Source organism: Lycium barbarum, chromosome 3, assembly GCF_019175385.1.
Source record: "Lycium barbarum isolate Lr01 chromosome 3, ASM1917538v2, whole genome shotgun sequence".
In the NCBI taxonomy this organism is placed as follows: domain Eukaryota; kingdom Viridiplantae; phylum Streptophyta; class Magnoliopsida; order Solanales; family Solanaceae; genus Lycium; species Lycium barbarum.
The window spans coordinates 79725787-79743643 of NC_083339.1; positions in this window are offsets into that span (position 1 = coordinate 79725787).

Below are 17857 nucleotides of genomic sequence, written 5' to 3' on the forward strand. Positions count from 1 at the left end.
ACACCGCGCCTATATGGAACAGGCTGCACCGCTAAGGCGGGCGGCTTATAGATGATTACATCGTGTCTATATGGCACGGGCAGCACCACTAGTGGGCGGCGTGAGATGGTACCCCTGACGCGAGAGGCCTGGACGCAGGCTAATGATTATCACACCGTACCGATATAGACAAGCAGCTTATACATTTATGCATACATGACATGATGATGATTATGAAGTAAGCCAGTATGCATTATTCTTTTATAATTGACAGTCAGTTACAGTTGCTCCTCATTTGATGCTTCCTTTCTCTCATTGACGTATTATTATTATTATTATTATTATTTATGCCTTTCATACTCAGTACAATGTTCGTACTGATGTCCGTTTTCTTTGGACGTTGTGTTCATGCCCACATGTAGATAGGGAGGTGATCCTGATCCAGACTCGTAGGAGCTAGTAGCTGATTTGAGAGCACTCCATTGTTCCGGAGGTGCCTTTGATTACTCTTTTGTGTACATATGTATGTTTTGGGCACGACGAGGTCCTGTCTCGTCCCTATGTCTAGCACTCTAGTAGAGGCTCGTAGATACGCAGGTGTGGGTTATATGGTCTCACGAGGTTGCTATTATGTGTGTATATATATATATATATATATATATATATATATATATATATATATATATATTATTTTGATAGCCGAAGGGCTTATGTGTATAAAAGTGATTATATTTCCAAATGAAAAATGATTTTCTTATGATTTGAGTATGATGAGTAATAGAATGAGTGGTGCTCGGTGGTTAGCCCCGGGTAACCTTCACGGCCCCTAGTCGGGTCGTGACACTCCAGAAGACGAACACAATAGAAAAAAACTTGTCATCAGGGATTTAACATCTCCAGACCCAAAAGCAGCATCGCATTCCGAAGGTGTGATCAATATGCCGCTCGAGAAAGTTGCTGACCTTCAAGAGAAAGTCGCAAGAGCTAAAATGACCAGTGCCGCAAAAGAAACACCTACTGAGGCAAGAAGACCTCCTTTGCCTTTTCCATCTCTGTGTTCCCAACTGCCTGACCATTTCCCCACTTACCTTGCTGGCACCATGCCATCCACTTAAAACCCGCTCACTGCTGAACCACAACACATTGGTACACCCTACCACCTCTCAACAGTACCCAAAACTCGGGAACTACCTATTCTGTTCCATCATACCAAGCACCATAACCCACTCACACCAACCCTGCTATCCGCCCAGGCACCATTACTCTACCAACTTCACGAGCCACTCACTCGCCCAAAAGCCACCCCGTCAAACAATATGCGTCCACACTCCTGTCACCACAAATGCCTTCTCCCCTGAACACCATGAGCTCGACCACTATGAGGAGATGGAAAAAGCCTAGAGAGCCGAACAAGGCAGGCACGGCAAAGAAATGGAACGCAAAGAGGCAGAAATGCTTGAACAATCTACAAGAGCCACTTGTAAAGCGACTGGTCTAAGATATGACGACCTCTGTATGCATCCAGACTTAGATTTTCCTGAGGGCTTCAAAGTACCCAAATTTGAAATGTTCAACGGAATGGAAAATCCCACAGCCCACTTTCGATCTTACTGTGACCAACTAGGGGTAAAGAAGAATCAAGCACTCATCATGAGGCTATTCAGCCGAAGCTTGACTGTAGATGCTGCCGAACGGTTCACTGCATAAGACATACGTCAATAGGCCACATGGGAAGACATAACAGAGTCCTTCATGAAGAGATTCTGATTCAACGTTGAGACCGTACCTGACCGGTACTACGTGGAGAAGGTCAAGCAGAAGTCTACCAAGAACTATCAGGATTATGCAAACAGGTGGAGGGCCGAAGCTGCCTGAGTGCAACAACCGATGAGCGAGGAGGAATTAGTTTCTATCTTTATCCGGTCACAAGAAATGGATTTCTATGACCGAATGCTATCCATGGACGGAAGGCCATTCTCCAAATTAGTAAAGATGGGAGAGTTTATAGAAGATGGTCTCAAAACTGGAAGAATCATCAGTGTGGCCAGCAAAACCACCAGTCAAAGCATTATGGGGTCCGCTAGGAAAAAGAAGGAGGACGTGGCAAATGTCTCCCATACACCTAGCCCAAAAAAACAAAAAGTGAGAACAGCCGCATTCTTCCCTCGAAGTCTATCAATCACCACCACCCAGCGCCTACTTACCTGTGCCATACAACCCTGTGTCTGTCTACTATGCACAACCCAATTTCCAAACACCGCCACCAAATTAGCAAGCTTCACAGACAAATTTCCAATCACCTCCACCAAATTACCAAGCTCCGCAGCAAAATTACCAAGCCCCACAACACAATTATCAAGCTCCAGAACCTGCTTATCAAGCCCCAAAAATAACCAACCAGCAAACTACCAAATTCTAGAGGATCGGACCCAGGAGTACCACCAAACAAATGGTGCAACAAGAGTCGTCGACCTGGGTCAACCTTATAGGAAACTAACATTTTTGAATGCAGGTCCCCAGTGTCGTCAGGAGGAAGACGATTAATTGCTAACCTCTTTTGTTCATACTGAAAAAGCATGTAAGAAGCGACTCATTGGAAGAGATCACCGATTCGCATCAAATGCCCCAAGAATGAAGAAACGAAGAACACCACAAGGATAGCCCACTCGAGTCAAGAAGGCTAAAAAAATAGAAAGCGCCACAAGGATGGCCAACTCGAGTCGAGAAGGCTACAAAAATAAAAAGCGCCATAAGGGTGGCCCACTCGAGCTTAGAATGCTACAAAGATAGAAAGCGCTGCAAGGATGGCCCACTCGATCTTAGAAGGCAACAAAGATAAGAAGCACCACAAGGATGGCCCAATCGAGCCAAAATGGCTATGAAAAGGATAACATGCCACAAAGGCAACGATCTAGCCAAGAGGGCTATAGAGAGCGAAAATGCCACAAGGGTGACAATCTAGCCAAGAGGGCTATAACGAACAAAACATCATAAGGACAACATTATCAGGCCAAAAGGGTCACACACTGAACAAAACGACATATCAGACCAAGAGGGGCACAACCGACCTAAAGGACAAAAGAAAGATGATCCAGCCAAATGGGCCATATCTGTCATATACATGTGAAAAGGGTCGTTCATTCAAATATATGCATGCCAAGAGGGCCATTCATTCAAACATGTGTATGCCAAAGGGGCCATTCATACAAACTTCCAAGAGGTCCATTCATACAAACATTTCCGAGAAGGCAATTCATAGCAAACTACCAAGAGGGTCACTCATATCCGACTGTCGAGAGGGCCATTCATACAAACTGCTAAGAGGGCCATTCATACAAACATTGCCGAGAGGGCCATTCATACAAACTGTCGAGAGGGATATTCATACAAACTGTCGAGAGGGACATTCATATCAAACTGCCGAGAGAGTCATTCATACAAACTGCCGAGAGGGCCATTCATATCAAACTGCCAAGAGGGCCATTCATATCCAATTGCTAAGAGGGCAATTCATATCAAATTTTTGAGAGAGCCATTCATACAAACTGCCGAGAGGGCCATTCATATCAAACGTTGCTGAGAAAGCAATTTCATGCAAATAATAGCCAAGAGGTCAAAACAAATCGAAACAGTGCAAGAAGGTCAGCTATTTTTAAAGGAGTCAGCCGAGAGGGCCATGCATTGAAACCACGCAAGGGTGGTAAAACAATTATAAAGAGGATCGAGAAGGTCATTCAAATCAGACGGTGCCAAGAAGGTCACCTATTTTTTAGAATCAATCAAGAAAACTACAACTACAAAACCATGAAAGGGTGGTAAAACAATTACACAAGACCAAGATGGCCATTCAAGTGGTGCTAAGAAGGTCACCTCGCAAAGACAAACCAAGAAGGTACTAACACAAAGCCACGCAAGGGTGGTGAAAACAAAACAAAGACCAAAAGGTCAACCACAATACTACCCAGCAGATAGAAGCAGGTTAGCAACCGCCAAGGAGAGGAGCAGGCTGATCAAACCAAACCCATATGCATGCGGAGCAAACGTGGAACTTTTTCTTACGCTGCCGGTCGAGATAAGGTGCCCATGAGAGTCAAGCTCTCAGGACAGGAATCGGAAGATCGCTCCACCCCGTGCTCAACCTCACAAATTTTAATTTTAAAATTTTCTTTATTTGCTTTCTTTTAAAAAATCCCGCAACCAGTCAGGCACACATCGGAAAGCACAAAGGCATTCCCACATAAGAGATACACTTTTCTATCTATCGAGTCAAACTACAAGTGACTTGATGCCAAGAGCAGGGATATGTAGGCGGACTCAATACCAGAGAGTCGTCACACTCCAACAGATCACCCCTGGGCTTCTCAGTTTGACACTGAAGATTGGGGATTTCTTTTGAAACTTGCATTAGAAGTTTAATTGAGTCAAACTATAGGTGACCTGAATTATTTTAAAACCCGAGATATGTAGGAAACCCACAGACCAGGGTTCGACCATAAATTAAAAAATTGCATAAAAAGAGGAGTATTTTGAAATTGGTCGTCCAAAAAATTAGGTTCGTCAAATTTCAATGATCAGAGATGGGTTACCAACCTCGAACACTTAAGGGACAGTTGTTGACACCTAAATTTTTGACCTCCCATAATTTTATTTGATTATTCAGAGTTCTTGAATCACAAACAGAATAAAATATACATTTTTGCAAGCCAAAAATGATTTTACAAAATTGTTTCGGTGATATTTTTGTCTTTACATTTGGAAAAAATATCATCAAATATATTAGTGCATATCATCATGTATATTTGGTGTATATTTTGAAATCCAAAAATGTTTATCAAGATTTTAATTCAAAAAATGGTGGAAACAATTAGTAATTAATTGTTTACAACCATTAATGGTCAATTGATAAATATTTTACTCCGTTAAATCACGAAAAATGATTAATTAAATGGATAATCAATTACATCTCAATTTTTATGATTTATTGGGCTATAATTGCAATTATTTCCAAAACATTTTTAAATTGTTTTTTTTTCATTAATTGCATGGGTCAATTATGGCCATAATTGAAAGGGTAAATTACTTGCTATGTTTTAATCGAGGGTATAGTTGAAATAGCCAAGTATTTTCTACGTGTTAATTAAGGTTATAATTGAAATAATTAATTTATCCTATGCATTTGGTCACATTTGAAAAGGATTAATCAGTTTCTGTTTTTAACATGGCCATAATTAAAAAGGTTAATTGCCATACCTTTAATTTTGACTATTTGTTAAATTAGCTGGTAGCCGTTTTGATAAAATTTCCCCTCTTAAATATATATATATATATATATATGTGTGTGTGTGTGTGTGTGTGTGTGTGTGTGTGTGTGTGTGTGTGTGTGTGTACACACATACATATACATATATTGGGCATCCATTTTTTTAAGGACAAGTCCTGTCCAAATAGGATTAGACCCGGCCTAATTACCGCATAAACATACAAACATATACACATAACACACAAACAGACCGCTAAGGTCTTGTGTGTTGAAGAGATGAGGGTTTCAGAGGAACCCTAGGCACGCCTTGTTTATTTTCTCTCTCTGGGAGTCATTGTTGCCAAAAATGGAAACAATTCAAACATTCGTCATTTTTTTCAGGCTGGCATGGCCGATTGAGGCAAAGCATTAAATTCTTATCTGCCTCTCCACCATGTAACGACCAAACAAGGTATAACTCACCACTTTCCTTTGTTTTTTTTGCAGTTTTCGCTCAAAGAGTACAAATTCCAGGAGGGATTTGTCTTGTTGCTAATTTGAATGCTCAATTTTTATTGGTTCTTGAAGTTTAGGCGGGATTCAAGATGAATCCCTTGCCAATTTCATTTATCTCACATCGAAAATTGGGGTAAAAGTTTTCAGATTTGGGGTTCTATATCCCACATAAAAACACACGGCAAGTCTCGTATCTTGAGCACAAAAACTCGATATGACTAGGGTTAGCTAAATTGCTTAAAACCTTGACTTAATTGAGTTCATTAGTTTAAAAATTTTAATCACTTTCTTTTTGTGGCTGAGTTTTGGGGTTGAGAAGGACAAGGAGTTTCCAATTTCATTCTCGACAAGGTTGTGTAAAGAAAAGGTAAATCTCTTTCCATTTATTTATTTTCAGTTATTTATGTGCTTATTTAGTTTAATTATGTGTTAGTTAGTTGCTAATATGTTTAGTAGTTATTAACATGTTTGGTAGATTAGTCTATTCCTTTGTAGGGTTTCATATGCTTGTTTAATATTAATATTTAGTCTTAATTGTTGTTTAGTTAAGTATGCAGTACGCTTAGATTTTGATATGTTTGCTTAGTTGAATGTTCAACACTGGTTAGTACATTGTTAGCCTGGTTTGATTGTTGGTCTGTCTTATTCTTTGATTTATCTAGTCTAGTTTTTATATAGTCAAGTATGTGTTAGATTTACTAGGATATCAGCCCATTTGTGGCCTTGTCTTAGTCACTGCTACATTATACAGTATGTGTGAGTTTAGATAATGTCCAATGTTGTAATTGTAAGCTTGTTAAGTAGTGTTCAACGCCTATTTAAGCTATTTTCACTGATTAAAATAGTTCCAGACTACTAGTAGTTCTTAAACTTGCATTAAACCTACTTGTTGTAATTGTATCTATAAGCATGTCTCACATTGGTTCAGTTGGCTGTTGTTGATCATATATGCATTAAGTAGGTGCAGTGATCACCTACCTTGCTATATCCTTGCTTGTCTGAACTGGTTAGGTCCAAGAATCATACTGATCCTCATAAAAAACTAGCATATATGATAACTAATTAGTTTAAGTGTGAAAATTAGTTTACTTGATGGATGAGTGTCATGACCCAAGCAGCCGTGAGTGGCACCCACATAAATCCCCTAGTGGGCGAACTATCCCCTTAACCAGCTATCCAACCGATTACCAATTAATTAACCACTTTTATACAAGTCAAGAATATAACAAAAGTAATAATTACCCAAAAGGTCTAGTCATGCCTTAAATAAATAACGAATGCGGAAGTCTAACTATTACAATCTCAAAATCCGAAAGTCATCGTACAAGGACTCTAAAACATAAACTGTCTAAGGAAATAACAACTGTCTGGATTAACATAGTAATGTCTGGAATGGAAATAGACATCAATAAGAGAAAATCTTCAGGCGGCCTAGCATGGATAAGAGCTCACTGTCAAATCTGTCGAAATTGGCCTCAGGCTAAATATGAGGTCTGATAGATGTCGCTGGATCACAATCTACACTCAAAAGAATGCAGCAAGGTAGTATCAGTACAAACACTATGTATCGATAGATATCATAGGCCGACTAAGATTAGTATCACGCATAAAATCATAAAATCCATAGAATAGATAGATAGGTACAAAAACACGTAACCATATGAAAATATCAACAAGAATCATCCCACACCGAAATAAGATAAGCCCACAGAAACAACAATCAATAAAAGTAACTCAACCCATGTCATCACTAAACAACCATGACTCATGAATTATCTCAACTCTGTCACATATCCATACACACATGCTAAATGGTATTGTTTACCCAAATAGCCATGACTTGCAGGGGACCCATGGTGTCCATGTACCACTCGCTCCGGAACTGACCTCGGATCATGAGCCCATAACTAGGCCACATCCTCACCCCCTGTCAAATGTGACTTTTCATATTTATCTATTCTTTCTCATCTGAATGTATTTGCGTTCCCACAATCAATAGGGAATGTGAACAGTCAATAAATAATTATCAAGGAACATAAGTCACCATGTCACAAGTCATATCAAGACTCAAAATCAATTCATCAATATCTTGAATAAGATATTACTCCAAGCCAACGAGAATAGTATTCATTAACTTTTTCTTTATCATATCATAACAATTCATCTCATAATAAATCAATCGATGTCAAATGTAGGAATTTCCGACCACATTTTATGTCCGAAGCCCTAATCATGCTTCTCCTGCCAATTTCATAACATATACAATCAACTAATCAAAGTCTAACTCAAGTAGACTGTAACCTACCTCAAAGCCAAACTGGAGCAATGCAATCACTCCGCAATACTTTCCCCTTCGCTTTAGAACGTTCAAAATCTAGCAATCATATTGCTAAGTGAGTAATGGATCATTTACTCAAACAAACAACAATTGGGGAGGAGAACCCAACTACTTCTACCTTTTTCAAATGGATGAACTATCACTAAGTGTAAATTCATCATAAAATCAACCCCAACCATCATAATATTCCCATTGATGGGTTTTCTAATCAATTCAACCCTTTTACAAGCAGTTGTTATGCTAAAGTTACAATCTTTATGAAACCCTAAGTCTCAATACATCATTCTCATCCATTAGAACTTGAATTCTCACACTAGAAAATGATAATCTATAACCTTGGATGAATAAACAACAATAAAATCACTAACCCATTTGTCATTTATGGGTTTCTTAAGTTCTAGGGATTTAGTCCTTTCATTCACTATTATCGAACCTTACACTAATCATGAAACTTAATATAATGATGGAATGAACAAAGTAGAGGGTTGAGACTTACCTTTTAAGAGTATTTTAGCCCTAGCCTTATAGATTCGCCACAAGAGTTCTTGGGAACTGTTTTGGGGTTATGTGGGGAATGGGTTCGGAAATAAGAATATAAAATGCTAATTCTGCCTGCAGCGGTCGACTTCTCGCTGCAGCGGTCCCGCTATGGCGGACCTCATTAACCCCCCCCCCCCGGCGGTAGTCCCCAACCCGCTACAACGGACTCACTACAATAATCCCACAACCGCTACAGCGGTCCATTTTGACTAGTCGCTCAGGTTTTTCCACCAGTTTCTCACCCAACAATCCCAACACAATTCCGAGGTACATAAAAACATGCTACGGACTCACCGGCAGCCTCGAAATTCCCAACGGAGGTTTAGTTTACTGAGTCACCCCTATAACGACCTAGCGGGTCGTTACATCCGATACCAATTAAACACCTGTTCGTCCCCGAACGGACAAGGAAGAGAAATAAGGGAAAAAGTACCCGACTCAATGAAAAGCTGGGGATAGTTATTGGGCATATCGGATTTGGTCTCCCAAGTAGCTTCCTCAACGGGGCGCTTCTTCCACTGAACCTTCACTGACGCTATTTCTTTCGACCTTAGCTTACGAACCTCTCTATCTAAAATTGCAATAGGCTCTTCCTCATAGAAAAGATTCTCATCCAACAAGACAGAATCCCAAAGAATAAATGAGCCATCGCCATGATATCTCTTCAAAATAAAGACATAGAACACTGGATGTACACCTGACAACCCTGGGGACGAATCCAACTCGTATGCTGCATCTCTCACACGATTAAGAATCTCAAACGGGCCAATGAATCTTGGACAAAGCTTACCCTTCTTCCTAAACCTCATCACACATTTCATGGGTGAGACCTTCAACAAGACTTGTTCTCCAAGCATGAACTCAAGATCTCGGACCTTTCGACCTATATACTTTTTCTGTCTACTCTGAGCCACCAAGAGCTTTTACTTAATCACCTTAATCTTATCTAATGAATCTCTCAAAAGATTGGTACCCATGGCCATACCTAAAATGCATCAAACCACCCGAAAGGAGACCTTCATCTCTTCCCTTAAAGAGCCTCAACTGGGGCCATATCAATGCTCGAGTGGTAAGAACTGATCCTAATGACCACCGAAGTCAATCACACAAGCTTGGAGAATATCTTCTAGGACCTTAATAGTCCGCTCAGACTGGCCATCTGTCTGAGGGTGGAAAGTTGTACTAAGGTCCAATTTAGTACCCAATTCTAAATGCAAAGTCTTCCAGAATCGGGATGTAAACGTTTTGCCTCTATCAGATATGATGGAAATAGGAACCCCATAAAGGCGAACAATCTCTCGGATATAAATCTAGGCCAACTTCTGAGCAGTATGGGTAATCTGGCCAACCCCACAAAGCTGTGAATTTCTGTCACTGAAGTCTAGCCCAATCTCTCACTATTTCGATCTTTTTAGGATCAACCATAATCCCTTCCTTCGAAACCACATGTCCCAAGAAGGACACAGACGCAAGCCAAAACTCATACTTAGAGAACTTGGCATACAACACCTTGTCTCTCAGCAACCTAAGAACAACTCTTAAGTTGTCACGACCCAAAACACCGATCGTGCGGGCACCTACCTTATTATTACTAGTAGGCGAACCCTTACCCGTTAACCCATTAATTACTAGCCAATTTCAACTTCTTTAATCATTTATACTCTAACAATCAATAAATAAGTGAATGAATAAATAGTCTGACCAAGTCATAAATAATAATTAATATAAGTGCGGAAGTCTTAACTATTACACCCCAAAAATCTGAAAGTCATCGTACAAGGACTCTAACCAACAATGTTTAAAGAATGAAGTATATCTCAAATATAATAACAAATAATGTCTGGAATAAAAGTAGACATCTGGAAAGAGAGATCTTCAGGTGGCATGGCATGGATAAGAGCACACCCTTGGATTCGTTCAAGCTAACTAGCTTCAAGCTAGAGATGTGGTCTGGATGAAATCTCTGGAATACAATCTGCACTAAAAAAGGGTGCAGCAAGGTAGTATCAGTACAAACACTATGTACCGGTAAGCATCATAGGCCAACTAAGATTAGTTCATGTATATAAGCATAAAATCAACAAGTTAAACTGATAGACACTTAATACTCAAATCTACGTCACAGAACATCTCATAATAGAGTCACAGCCTAAGATGAAGCCTCTAAACCATAAGTTTGTCAAGTTTCAATAATCTCACCTGCTAATCATAACTCCAAGTTCCATCCCTAGGTAGAATCACTAATCCACAATTTAACCCAGTCAATGGTCATATTTATATCATAAATAGGCATTCAACATCCGTACCAAAATCTGAATCAAATGAGCATATCAGAATGCAGAATAAAATGTAATGATGCACAATGCAAACTATGATGATGTGCAATGCAATGCAATGCCACACACATGCTAACTGATGTCATTGCTCACTAGTCATGACTTGCAGGGGACCAATGGTGTCTATGTACCACTCATTCCGGATACTCATCGGACCCGAGCCATAAATCCTCTGCTCCGAATAGAACCTCGGATGAGGATCCACATCATGTACCACTCGTTTTCAGAACGAACCTCGGATCAGGAGCTCTCAACTAGCATCAAATAGTATCACAAGTTCAACAAGAAGATTATATTAACTTCTTCACTAATTTCACATCACCATGTATGTCTCCACATAATCCAGTTCATTAGTATGTATGGACTATGAACAATAGCAATATCAATGTCAAACACAAGGCATCATGCCACAAGTCTTTCATGAATCGTTACCGAACCATTTCCATCATGTATGAGTGTATGAATGCATAAATGAGTGTAAACATGGTAAATCAACGCAAATCAATAAAGCAACAGTGAAGGTACAAGTCACAAAGCCACAAGTCATATCTAGACTTGGATCAACTCAACCATGAAATGAATCATACAACCCGTCTCAACCAACATAAGAGTCTATGTCCCTCTTTACTTCCATTCATAACAAGTATGCCTCCCAACTAAGTCTTGTATCACCAAGATGCTCCATTTTTCTATATATTATCATCAACAGTAAATCATACATCAAGTGTTTATATACGTACTATCATAAATATATAAATCACAATTCAGGTCTAAACTCAGTATCCTTCCTTTCTCCGATGATATGTGTCACAATAAGAGAGAATTGAGTACAACACGACAATTTAGGTAATAAGTCTAATCACAATAACAGGGCAACGAGCCACCTTCAACAACAATCAAACTAATAGAAATCCATCTCGAATCGCCACAGTATGAATACAACTACACCTCATATTTCAGTACATAAAGTAATGGCGACGATCCCACAAAATCAGAAGTCATACAAACCTAGCTAATATCCAACCAAAACTCCATGTCTGAAGACCTAATCATGCTTTCTCCCATCAATTCTACACAATATATACGTTTCGCTAATCAAAGTCTAACTAAAATAAGCCATAACCTACCTCGAATGCAGAACAGGAGCCACAAACTACTCCACACGAGTCTTCTATTTTCTAAGCACCTCATAACAGTCAAAGTATAACAATATAATGCTAACTAAGCAACAAATCATGTATTTAAATAAGAACAACAATTTGGGGAAGAAGACCCACTTACTTCTACCCTTTTCAGTGGATGAAATCATCCTTTAATGGTGAATTTATCATAACTTCTATCCCTACAATCATTGACCTTCAATTCATGGGTTTATAATCAATTTACCCTTTCAAATAGATTTTAGGACAAAATTTCCATTTTTATTAGAACAGTAAGTCTCAACATGCAAATTTCAACCATAAGAAATCAAATTCTCTTCCTAGAAAGTGATAAGCTATAATATAGATGATTAATCAACAACAAAATCAACAACCCACTAATTATTTAAAGGTTTACTAATTCTAGGGTTCTAGGACTTTCACCAACCATTGATGGACCATAAAATAATTATAAAGCTTGAAGAAGAAAGGAAAAGGAACAAATAAAGGTGGGGACTTACCCTCCAAGAAGCTTTCACCAATGAATAAAATGAAGTTTGCCTCCTTCTCTCTTGAAAACTGACTTTGAGATCTTATGGGTAATGATTAGGAGTTGAAGTATTAAAATAGGGCTTTCTGCCCCCCCGTCGGTCGCTGCAGTGGACCCGCTATACCGGGCAGCAGACCTGCTGGAACAACCCGAACAAAAAAAGGCATAAATCCCTCATCCGGAGGTGAAACGTGATGATTCTTTTTGCTATAGCTTCGTAATTAAGATATGGATCTATTGGTTCAAACTTCACACAAAATTAAGGTCGTTTGATCAATATGGAGTCATTTCTATCCACAGACCTACGGCCAAAACATCGAATATGAGCGCAAAACCCAAACCCATCTGAAACTTTTCGGAACCTCACCAAAACTTGTGGACAAGTTCAAAATCATCATATTAACATGTTGGAACTTCCAAAACATTGACACGGGGTCATCCCAAACCGACGTTGATTGTGGTCAACTCTAACTCGCTAACTTAACTAGTTCCTCCACCAATAATTCAGATCACACTCAAACCTTTCGGGAACCAAACTAATGACTTCACTAAGTCATAGATCATACTAACGGGACTTGGGGAAGGGTCAACAAGGTTAAATGGGTCAAAACACTACAATAACTACACGGGTCGTTACATAAGTATTTTTCATGTCTTCTTTACTCTTCGAATAAACCAGGATATCATCAATGAACACTATCACAAAAGAGTCTAAGTATGGCTTAAACATACCATTCATAAAATCCATAAAAGCAGTTGGGGCATTAGTAAGCCGAAAAGACATAACAAGAAATTCATAATGCCCATATCTAGTCCGGAAAGCTATCTTAGGAATATCCTCTGCCCGAATTTTTAGCTGATGATAACCCGATCTCAAATCAATTTTTGACAACACAGAAGCCCCCTGCAGCTGATCAAACAAATCAATACAAGCGATAGGGTATTTATTTCACATGTGACTTTATTTAAGCGGAGGTAATCAATGTACATCCGTATATTCCCATCTTTATTTTTCACGAACAGTACAGGAGCGCCCCATGGGGAGACACTCGAACGAATGAAACCCTTACTAAGAAGATCCTAAAATTGTTCTTTTAATTCCCTCAACTCTGCTGGTGCCATCCGATATAGCGAAATAGGAATAGGGCGAGTCCTGGCTCTAAGTCAATACAGACATTAATGTCACGGTCCGGTGGCATGCCTAGCAAGTCTGCGAGAAACACCTCCGCAAACTCACGTACCATAGGAACTGACTCAAGAGATGGACCGTCAACACTGGTTTCACGGATATGTGTCAAATAAGCCAACCACCCCTTATCTACTAGCTTCTTTGCACGAATAAAGGAAATAATTTTCTTTGGGGAGGGACTAAGGTTACCTTTCCACAAGTCTAAGCACCCAGGGCATAGCTAAGGTGACTGTCTTGGCATGACAGTCAAGAATTACATGATAAGGAGCTAACCAACTCATACCTAGGATGACATCAAAATATATCATGTCTAGAATCACTAAATCAACCCAGGTGCTATACCCCATAAGTGTAACAGTACAAGATCTAAAGACTCAATCTATAACCACAGAGTCTTCAACTGGAGTAGATACATGTATAGGGGCATCAAGCAAATCACAGACCATATCAAGATCCATAGAAAAATATGTAGACACATAAGAAAAAATGTAGAACCCGGGTCAAACAATACAGAAGCCATCCGGTGGTAAACTGAGATATTACCTGTAATGACTGCATCTATTCCCTCAGCCTCTGCCCTGCCAGGAAAGGCATAACAATGCACTTGTCCGCCAGTAGCCTGCGAACCATTGCGATCAACCTGTCCTGTCTGAGCTCCTTCCTTGTCGGGTTGATGTCCACCTCTACTAGACTGAAACCCACATCTGTTAGGTTGGGTGCCACCTCTACTAGACGTGTGACCGCCACGCCCAGACTGAGCGCGGTTACCACCATAAGATCCTCTCCCTCTACCTGATGCTGGAGCTCTGGGAGCTTGAAACTGAGTACCCTGGCCACCTTGCTTAAGTCTGGGATAATTTCTTTTAAAATGCCCCGTATCACCACACTCGAAGCATCAATAGTCTAGCGTCGGACGCTGAACAGAAACGGATGAAGCCGAATCACCACCCTAATCTGGAGCTCTAGCCTGCGCACTCCCTGGCTGACTGGAATAGTATTGACTGGACTCTAATGGGCTTCCAACTGAAGCCTGCTTGGCTGACTGAACAGGGCATCTCAAATAGACCTAGAAACTCTGGCCCTTAGAGAAAGTTCCACTGAAATTACCACCCTTTCAGGCCTTCTTCTCCGCGTATTTATTATAACTATCCTGCCTAACACCCTCGATAGGCCTAACATGATCAGCCACTTCCTGAAAGAAAGCACCTGTTGCTGCAAGCTGAAGAGCTGATAACTGAAGAGTAGTGTTCAACCCTTTCATAAATCTCCTAACCCTCTGCTCCTCAGTAGGCACAAGTTGGAGGGCATAGCGAGATAATGAATGAAACTGAGCCTCATAAGCAGCCACAGATAAATTATCCCGCTCAATGTTACTGAACTCATCACGCCTGCGGTCCCTCAAAGTACGAGGAACATACTTGTCTAAGAATACCTGATAAAACTGAGTCCATGTTAACGGAGGCGATCCCGCTGGCCTGCACTTTACAAAAACCCTCCACCATAACTTGGCATCACCCAAGAGCTGGAAGGTCACAAACTCAACACCATACTTCTCCACTGCCCCCATCTTATGGACCTTCTCATGACAGTCCATAATGAATTCATAAGCATTCTCAACCTCAGTGCCAAAGAACTCTGGAGGCTTCATCTTAGTGAACCTCCAGAACAAATCATGCTCATCCCTAGTCAACACCAGACCTCCCACTGGTGTAGGAAATACCTCCAGTCCGGGAGCCTCATCCAAATGAGGAGCCACAACTACAACATGCTGTAAACCAGAGCACAAAATCTGCCTGGAGCTGGATCACCCACTCTGGCACTCTGAGCACCTAGAACAGCTGGTAACATACCTGCCTCTGTCAACCCATTCAACAGATTCAACACTCGAACTATAACGTCTGACAACACTGGAGGAGCAATAATATCTAGCTGAGCTGGTGCTGCTGCAAACTCTGTTGCCTCATCTGGAATAACCTGAGGCAGGGGACTCAACGCGAGCCTGACCAGCAGCAGGACCCACGCCTCTACCACGACCAAGGCCCCTGGCCGGGTCTCCACCATGAACTACGGCCCAGTGACCTGCTATCCACTACGAGCTACGGCCCCAGCAGACGGCGCAGGTACCTTATTAGCTGTTGCTGCCGCTGCACGAGTCCTCACCATCTATGAGAGAATATAAAAAAGAGTCAGATACCAATTTGAATCATCCAGATACCATTTGGAATCAAGTAGCGTGAACAAAAGAAAGAATTTGAATTTTCTTAGTGTCCCATAGCCTCTCGAAGATAAGTACAGATGTCTCTATACCGATCCGCAAGACTCTACTAGACATGTCCTTGTACAATGAGATTGACGAACCTAGGACTCTGATACCAACTTTGTCACAACCTAAGCAGCCGTGAATGGCACCCACATAAATCCCCTAGTGGGCGAACCATCCCCTTAACCAACTATCCAACCGATTACCAATTAATTAACAACTTTTAGACAAGTCAAGAATATAACAAAAGTAATAATTACCCAAAAGGTCTAGTCATGCCATAAATAAATAACGAATGCGAGAGTCTAGCTATTACAACCCCAAAATTTGAAAGTCATCGTACAAGAACTCTAAAACCTAAACTGTCTAAGGAAATAACAACTGTCTGAATTAACATAGTAATGTCTGGAATGGAAATAGACATCAATAAGAGAAGATCTTCAGGCGGCCTGGCATGGATAAGACCTCACCCTCAAATCCGTCAGCAACTAGCCTCACGCTAAATATAAGGTCGGGTAGATGTCGCTGGATCACAATTTGCACTCAAAAGAATACAGCAAGGTAGTATTAGTACAAATAATATGTACCAGTAGATATCATAGGCCGACTAAGATTAGTATCATGCATAAAATCATAAAATTAATAGAATAGACAGATAGGCACAACAACATATAACCATATGAAATTATCAACAAGAATCATCACCAAACAACCGTAACTCACGAATTATCTCAACTTGTCACATAACCGTACACACATGCTAAATGGTATTGTTTGCCTAAATAGTCATGACCTGCAGGGGACCTATGATGTCCATGTACGACTCGCTTCGGAACTGACCTCGGATCACGAGCCCATAACTAGGCCACATCTTCACCCCTTGTCAAATGTGCCTTTTCATATTTGTCTTTTCTTTCTCATCTCAATATATTTCCGATCCCACATTCAATAGGGAATGTGAACAACCATTAAATTATTATCAAGGAACATAAGTCACCATGTCACAAGTCATATCAAGACTCAAAATCAATTTATTAATAGCATGAATAAAGGATTACTCCAAGTCAACGAGAAGAGTATTCATTAACGTCTTCTTTCTCATATCATAACAATTCGTCACATAATAAATCAATCAATATCAAACTTAGGAATTTCCAACCACATGTTATGTCTGAAGCCCTAATCATACTTCTCCTGCCAATTTCATAACGTATACAATCAACTAATCAAAGTCTAACTCACATAGACCGTAACCTACCTCAAAGCTGAACTGGAACACTGAAATCACTCCGCAATAACTTTCACCTTTCGTAAAGCTTCAGAACATTCAAAGTCTAGCAATCATAACGCTAAGTGAATAATAGATCATCTAATCAAACAAACAATAATTGGGGAAGAGAACCTAACTACTTCTACCCTTTTCAAATGGGTGAACTATCACTAAGTGTTAATGCATCATAAAATCAACCCCAATGATGACTCAAATTAACTTACTACTCAAAATACCAAAATTTCCATATTTGAGCCTATATTTTACTTTCTTCTCTAATCTAAGTCATTCAACCACTCAATGCTTTTAATAACATGAAGGAGATGTAAAACTCACCTTTGATTATGTAGGAATGATCTTTGGATGAAGATACTTCACTTGAAAAAAAACCCAACTTCAATTCCAAAGGAAACCTTGACTTCTACTAACCTTAGTGAGCATCCACACACTTGATTCTTAGTGTTTAATCTTTGATCTCTCTTGAATTTATGTTAATAAGGT